The 6,472-nt window shown below is 24.8% G+C and overlaps 1 protein-coding gene across 1 annotated transcript in view; it reads left to right on the forward strand.

Moving 5' to 3' along the window:
• The window catches only part of LOC117176826 (basement membrane-specific heparan sulfate proteoglycan core protein-like), a 642,506-nt gene that overhangs the window by 543,475 nt on the left and 92,559 nt on the right, over nucleotides 1–6,472 (forward strand). The window lies entirely within an intron of this gene.

Genomic DNA, 6,472 nt, shown 5'->3' on the forward strand with positions numbered 1-6,472 from the left:
GAGTTTAATGGGAGAATTTAAAAAGAATTTATAAGCATTTTTAATTAGAATAGAAAAAATCGTATTTTCTATCTTTATTAGTAATAATTAGAATATTTAAATTTCGCGGGAAAATATATCGCTTCAAATTTGAAAAGGGCGCTTAATTTAAATGGTAGAAGAAGTCAAAGTAATAGAAAACATATTATTCGTATTAAACAGAGTCTTATTCAGGGTTTCTACAATATCAATATCTACAATATAAAAACAAAAAATGAACGTAGAAGATTGATAATAATAATGTATAAAAAATTTGATTCTTAATACATTTTAAACACTTTTTAGTTGAGTTTCCAAATCAAAACAATCAATTTTGAAACTAAGAAATGAATTTTTAATTAAAATGATAAACGTTGAACCAAATATATGAATTTTTAACTCAGTAGTTAGTTGAATTTTCAAGCCAAAAGATTATCTTTCTATCAGAAAAGACTCATTTTTAACAAAGTACATGAATTTTCATCTAAAAAAGATCAATTTTTTAATCAAAATTAGGATTGTTAAAATTTTGGAAAAATAAATATTCAACGTAAAAACAAAAAGAATTTTCACAAAATAGTTTTTTCTTCATACAAAAAATATTTTAAACCATAAATAGAAAAATTAAAACTTCAGTTAAAATAATCAATTTTCAAGAAAGAAAAAGTATTCCCAACTTGCGGTTAGAAAAATAAATTTTACACACAAAAAAACGAGTTTTCAGCAAAATTAATTAATTTTTAACTAAAAATATAATTTTTCAAGCAAAAATAGAATAGCTGCATCTTCAGTTTAAAAAAAAATAATTTCGAACCATAAAGAAACGAATTTTCAGCCAAAGACAGTCATGTTTAATAATGACAGTAATGAATTTTCAAAACAAAAATATTGATTTTTGACCAAATAGTGGAATTTCAACCCGAAAGATGGATTTTTTGTACAAAAAAAAAACGAATTCTGAACTAAAAATTTTTTTTTTCAATTAAACAAAATGAATACTTGGCAAAAAGAGAACAGTTAAATTTTCTGATAAACAGAATAATTTCTAATGAAAAAAATTATATTTTTTATCAACAAAGGTACATTTTTCACAAAAAAATGAAATAATTAAAGTTAATTTTTAACTAAAAAGATACATTTTCTACCGAAAATAACATACTTAAATATTCAGTTAGTAAAATAAAATTTCAACAAAAAAAAATAAAAGAATTTTTGACAAAATGGTTTTTTCTTAAAAAAAAAAAAAATATTAAAAAAAATAGAAGAATTACAATTTCAGATAGAACAATAAATTTTCTAGACAAAAAAAAAAGAATTCTCAACGGAATAAATAAATTTTCAACCAAAAACATGAGTTTTCTACCAAAAAAGAAACAGTTTAAAAAATATATATAAATTTTCAACTGAAAAAGATAAATGTACAAACCAAAACTAGAATAGTTCAACTTGCAGATAGAAAAATAAATTTTAAACTAAAAAAAAACGAGTTTTCAGCGAAATTAATTAATTTTCAACTAAAAATATCAATTTTCAAGCGAAAATAGAATAGTTGCATCTTCAGTTTAAAAAATATCTTTTTTTTCAACTAAACAAAATGAATACTTGGCAAAGATAGAATAGTTTAAATTTTCTGATAAACAGAATATTTTCAAACGAAAAAAAGTTACATTTTTATCAAAAAAGGTAAATTTTTCACAAAACATGTAATAATTAAAATGAATTTTCAACTAAATCGATAAATCTTCAACTGAAAGAAATGTTATTTTTAACCAAATACAATCATTCTTAACTATAAAGATACATATTTTACTGAAAATAACTTACTTAAATATTCAGTTAGTAAAATAAATTTTCAACAAAAAAATGAAAAGAATTTTTGACAAAATATTTTTTTCTTCATAAAAAAAAATATTTTAAACAAAAAATAGAAAAATCACAACTTTAGATAAAACAATCAAATATTAAATAATAAATATTAAAATATTAAAAATTTCAACTGAAGAAGATAAATTTACAAACTAAAACTAGAATAGTTCAACTTCCAATTAGAAAAATAAATTTGAAATAAATAAACGAGTTTTCAGTAAAATGAATTAATTTTTAACTTAAAATATAAATTTTCAAGCAAAAATAGAATAGTTGCATCTTTAGTTTAAAAAAATTAATTTCTAACTAACTATAACAAAAATATGGGCTTTTGACCAGATAGTGGAATTTTCAACCTAAAAGATGGATTTTTTATACATAAAAAAAACGAAATCTGAACTAAATATATTTTTTTTTCAACTAAACAAAATGAATATTTGGCCAAAAATAGAATAGTTAAATTTTCTGATAAACAGAACATTATCTCACGAAAAAAATTACATTTTGATTAAAAAAGGTAGATTTTTCACAAAAAAATGATAATTAAAGTTAATTTTTAACTCAAACGATAAATCTTCAACTAAAAAAAAATTCTTTTTAACCAAATATATGAATTTTTAACTAAAAAGATACATTTTCTACCGAAAATAACATGCTTAAATATTCATAAAATATTAAGAAATATAAATTCACAATGGGAAGTTTAATAGTAGTTTAATTTTTAAGAACGAATGATCAATTTTCAACCAAAAATATAATAGTTACATTTTCCGAATATTTTTAGCTAAAGAAAAAACAAATTTTCAACAAAATTATTAAATCTTCAACTAATAAAATGAATGTTTAACAAAGTAGTTCAACTTTCAACCGAATAGTTTGATTAAAAAAAACGCATTCTCAGAGATATAAATTCTCAGTTATGAAAATTAATTTTTAACCAATAAAAAAATGCAACAAAATAGTTCAATCTAATAGCAGAGAGAAACTCTGCTGATAGTAGAATTTTTAAACTTAACAGAATAATTTTGTCCCCCCCCCCCCTGACAGTGTGATATTGTTTTTGAACGGCCCCCAATTAATTTTTGTATATAAAGTATTTATTTTTTGCACGTGGCGATTTTTTTTATTATTTCGAAGCATACATTAATGCAGAGTTTAAATTGCACTAATAGAAATGATTAGCTTGATAAAAATTCAGGATTCGGGCTCACTTTAGAGATAAAAATAAGAGTCGATAGTGGCATGAAATTTTAACAATAATAAATTTATATGCAGAACTCGTAAAATTTTAATTTCATTATTAAAGATTTTAATTTATTTTTCAACATTCCAAATAACTTTCAAAAGCTTCGAAAAGTTACAATGTGCTTTATAAGATTTCAAAGGATTTGATAATTTTTAGATTATATTACAGGATACTAAGGCATTTGCACAAGCTTTACAAACTTTTACGGGATTCCCTAAATATCAAAAGATTTTTAATATTTTAGAAAATTAAAAAAAAATCCAAGAACTTTTAAATTTATTTCAATAATTTGGAGGGATTTTAGACGATTTTGAATATTTCGGTTTTATAACAAAAATTCTAAAGAATTTTTACAAGATTTAATCAATTTCAAAGGATTTTAATGATATTAAGGGATTTTAACAATTTTAGATTTTACCAGACTCCAAGGCATTTTTAAGAGCTAAAAACTTTCAACCGATTCGGAACGCTATCCAAGAATTTAAAATTTTTCAGAAAATTTCGAACTGTTCAAAGACATTTTTAACTGTTTTCAATCATTTGAAGGGATTTTAGAGGATTTTAAATATTTAAGGGTATTTGAAAAAATTCTAAGGCTTTTTAAAGCGATTTTTAAATTTTCAAGATATTTCCATGGATCTAATTAATTTTAAGGGATTTGAAAACAATTGTATTCGTTTATAAAGAATTTCGTAGTATTTCCGAAGATATGAAATTATTTTACCGGAACTATAAGATTTTAAGCTATTTTAAAAACTTCCAACGTATTTTCTAGGATTCCCTAAGATTTTAAACTGATCTTAAGGGAGTTTAAGAATGTCAAATAAAATATTATAATATATTTTAGGATTTGAATTATTTCAAGGGGTTTAAAAGGTATACAATAAAATATTAGAAGATTTCGTATGCTTGAAAAAATTTATGCTTGAAAAAATCTGCAAATTTACGAGCGGGTACTTTCAAGTATGATCTTTCAGAATCTGATCCAAAATTTTCGAAGAAAACTAACCCTTCCCATCCTATTTTTCAATTTAAAAAATAACATTGTTCCGAAAAATCGCTGTTTTACGGATTTTTCTAAAAAAAGTTGTTTCCGCTTTTTAAAACATATAAAAATGGGGAAAAACAGATCACAGATAATAGAAAACATTTTTTCTTTTGTTATTTAACGTTAAATTTTGTTAACATCCCATAAAATAGCCCAAACGGATGAAAACGGGCAGTTTTTCAAAAGCACTATTTTCAATACCAAACAATTGAAAATAAATTTAGTTATAAAAATAAATAAAAGTTTAGTTAGGTTGAAATTTTGAAAATCTGTAGAATTTGATTCACGTAGAATTTTATTTCAATGATTTTTTGATAAACAGGTTCGAAATTTTTGTATGTGCTTGCGTATGGAACGTTTTTAGCCATTTCTTCAATAAACATGTTTAAAGTTCTTACCGCGTAGAGGTAAATATTTATAAAGAACCTTCTTGTTTTTTTTTGTTTTTTTTTATTTTCATAAAAATCCGTAAAATAGGGGTTTTTTGTAAATATGTTACTTTATGGGTGGTCGTACAGCCCTTAATAATGAAAAATTAATTTTATGTGTGTATAGCTTCATTATTTGGACATTTCGAGCCCGATTTTTTGTCGTTTTAACTATTGCCAATGACCTCTTTCGCATCGAAAATGCGATTTAAAAAAATCAAGTTTTTTTTTAAATTGATAAATAGGGTGGGAAGGGGTGATTTTTTTAGAATTTTTCGGGTCAGATTCTGAAAGAGCACACTTGAAAATACCCGCCCATAAATTTGCAGATTTTTTCAAGCAGAAATAACAAAGTTGTCCGTGCCTTAAGTTGACGAACAAAAACGGACAAACTGGGCCAATAAGGGTTAAATTCACCTTTTTATATGTATGCAAGAATTCTTCTCATTTCCCTTAAAATTCTTTGCGCCTATTCAAAAAATTTACTGAAATCAATGGAATTTTTTTGGTTTTTAAAAGTGTTTCCAATTCATTTGAATTTTTTTGAAGTCTCATGAACCGGATTCTTTTGAATTCTTTGAAATTCAAAAGAACATTAGTTAGGCAGATTATTCACTTCTAGTCACTTTATCTGTTTAAATAGGTCACTTTTTTAAAGCAATTTAGGCTTTGACAGCTGGGAGAATAATAAATTTCAAATTTATAAATTTAAATCCAACATTGTTTTATTCCATTTATAAAAGATTCTATATTAAAATATTATAAAATAATATTTTGGTCTTTAAATATTAATCTTCAGGGAAAATGAAATTTTGAAAATAACGTTTTGCTGCCACTTTGGTACTGAGTCCGAGCCCCGAAAATGACAAGACTTAAAGCTTTTTCTCCTTTATTATTGGTTCATTAATATTTATCAAAAGTAGAGCACTCACTTGTAGGTTGAGGCTTTCCAGGTCAAAAATATTAATTCTGGCAGCCATCTCATCGATTTTATTGAAACTTACATTAGTGTAGTTGTAGTATTTTATAGGCGATGTTTTTGGTGAAAGGATTTTCAAAAATTTTGAAAATTCTGGCAGCTATACTATTTTGAAGTTTGAGGTCGACTTTTTTAACTGTAATATTTTTTACATTTAGTTTCAGACTATAATAAAAGTTACAGGCATTTTGTAAAATAGGATGTTGTTTTATATAAAATATTGAAGAAAGCAAATTCTTAAAATTTTGACTAAAAGAGTTTGACTCAAGTCTTTACTGATTTCGCCATTTTCACTTTTGTGTAAAATAACATTTCTTGTTATTTTATCTTTGATTTAAAAAAATTAATGGGCACTCATCTGGGTTTGCGAGTTAAGAATATTTTTAAAACGCAACATTCCAGCAAGACTCATAGATTCTACTGTTCTTTAAATATTCATAACTTGCGAACCAGATGAGCGGTTATAAGGTTTTTTCAAACTAAAGATAAAAGAACAAGGAATATAATTCGACGAAAAAATAAAAAAAATAGAAAAATCCGTCAAAAACCAAATCGATATTTTTTTTTAGTTTTATTTTGAGAAAATGTATACAAAAATTTTACAATATTTAACATAAAACAGCATCTTCTTTTATGAAGTGCCTATAAGTTTCATGAGAATCCCCCAAACTCTCGCTTTCAGTCACCCCGTTTTTGGCCTTGCTAGAACTGCTGGCTCAAGCAGTTTCTCAGGAGAGTCGGGCGAGAGCGGTTACGACCTTATATATATATATATATATATATACACGAGGGTGGATTGATAAGTTTCCGGCCTGACCAAGAGATGGCGCCACTAGGCCTACCTTGAGGTGGCATTCTATAGTACCATCCTTAGATAGCTTGTAGCT

Source organism: Belonocnema kinseyi, chromosome 7, assembly GCF_010883055.1.
Source record: "Belonocnema kinseyi isolate 2016_QV_RU_SX_M_011 chromosome 7, B_treatae_v1, whole genome shotgun sequence".
Taxonomy (NCBI): Eukaryota; Metazoa; Arthropoda; class Insecta; order Hymenoptera; family Cynipidae; genus Belonocnema; species Belonocnema kinseyi.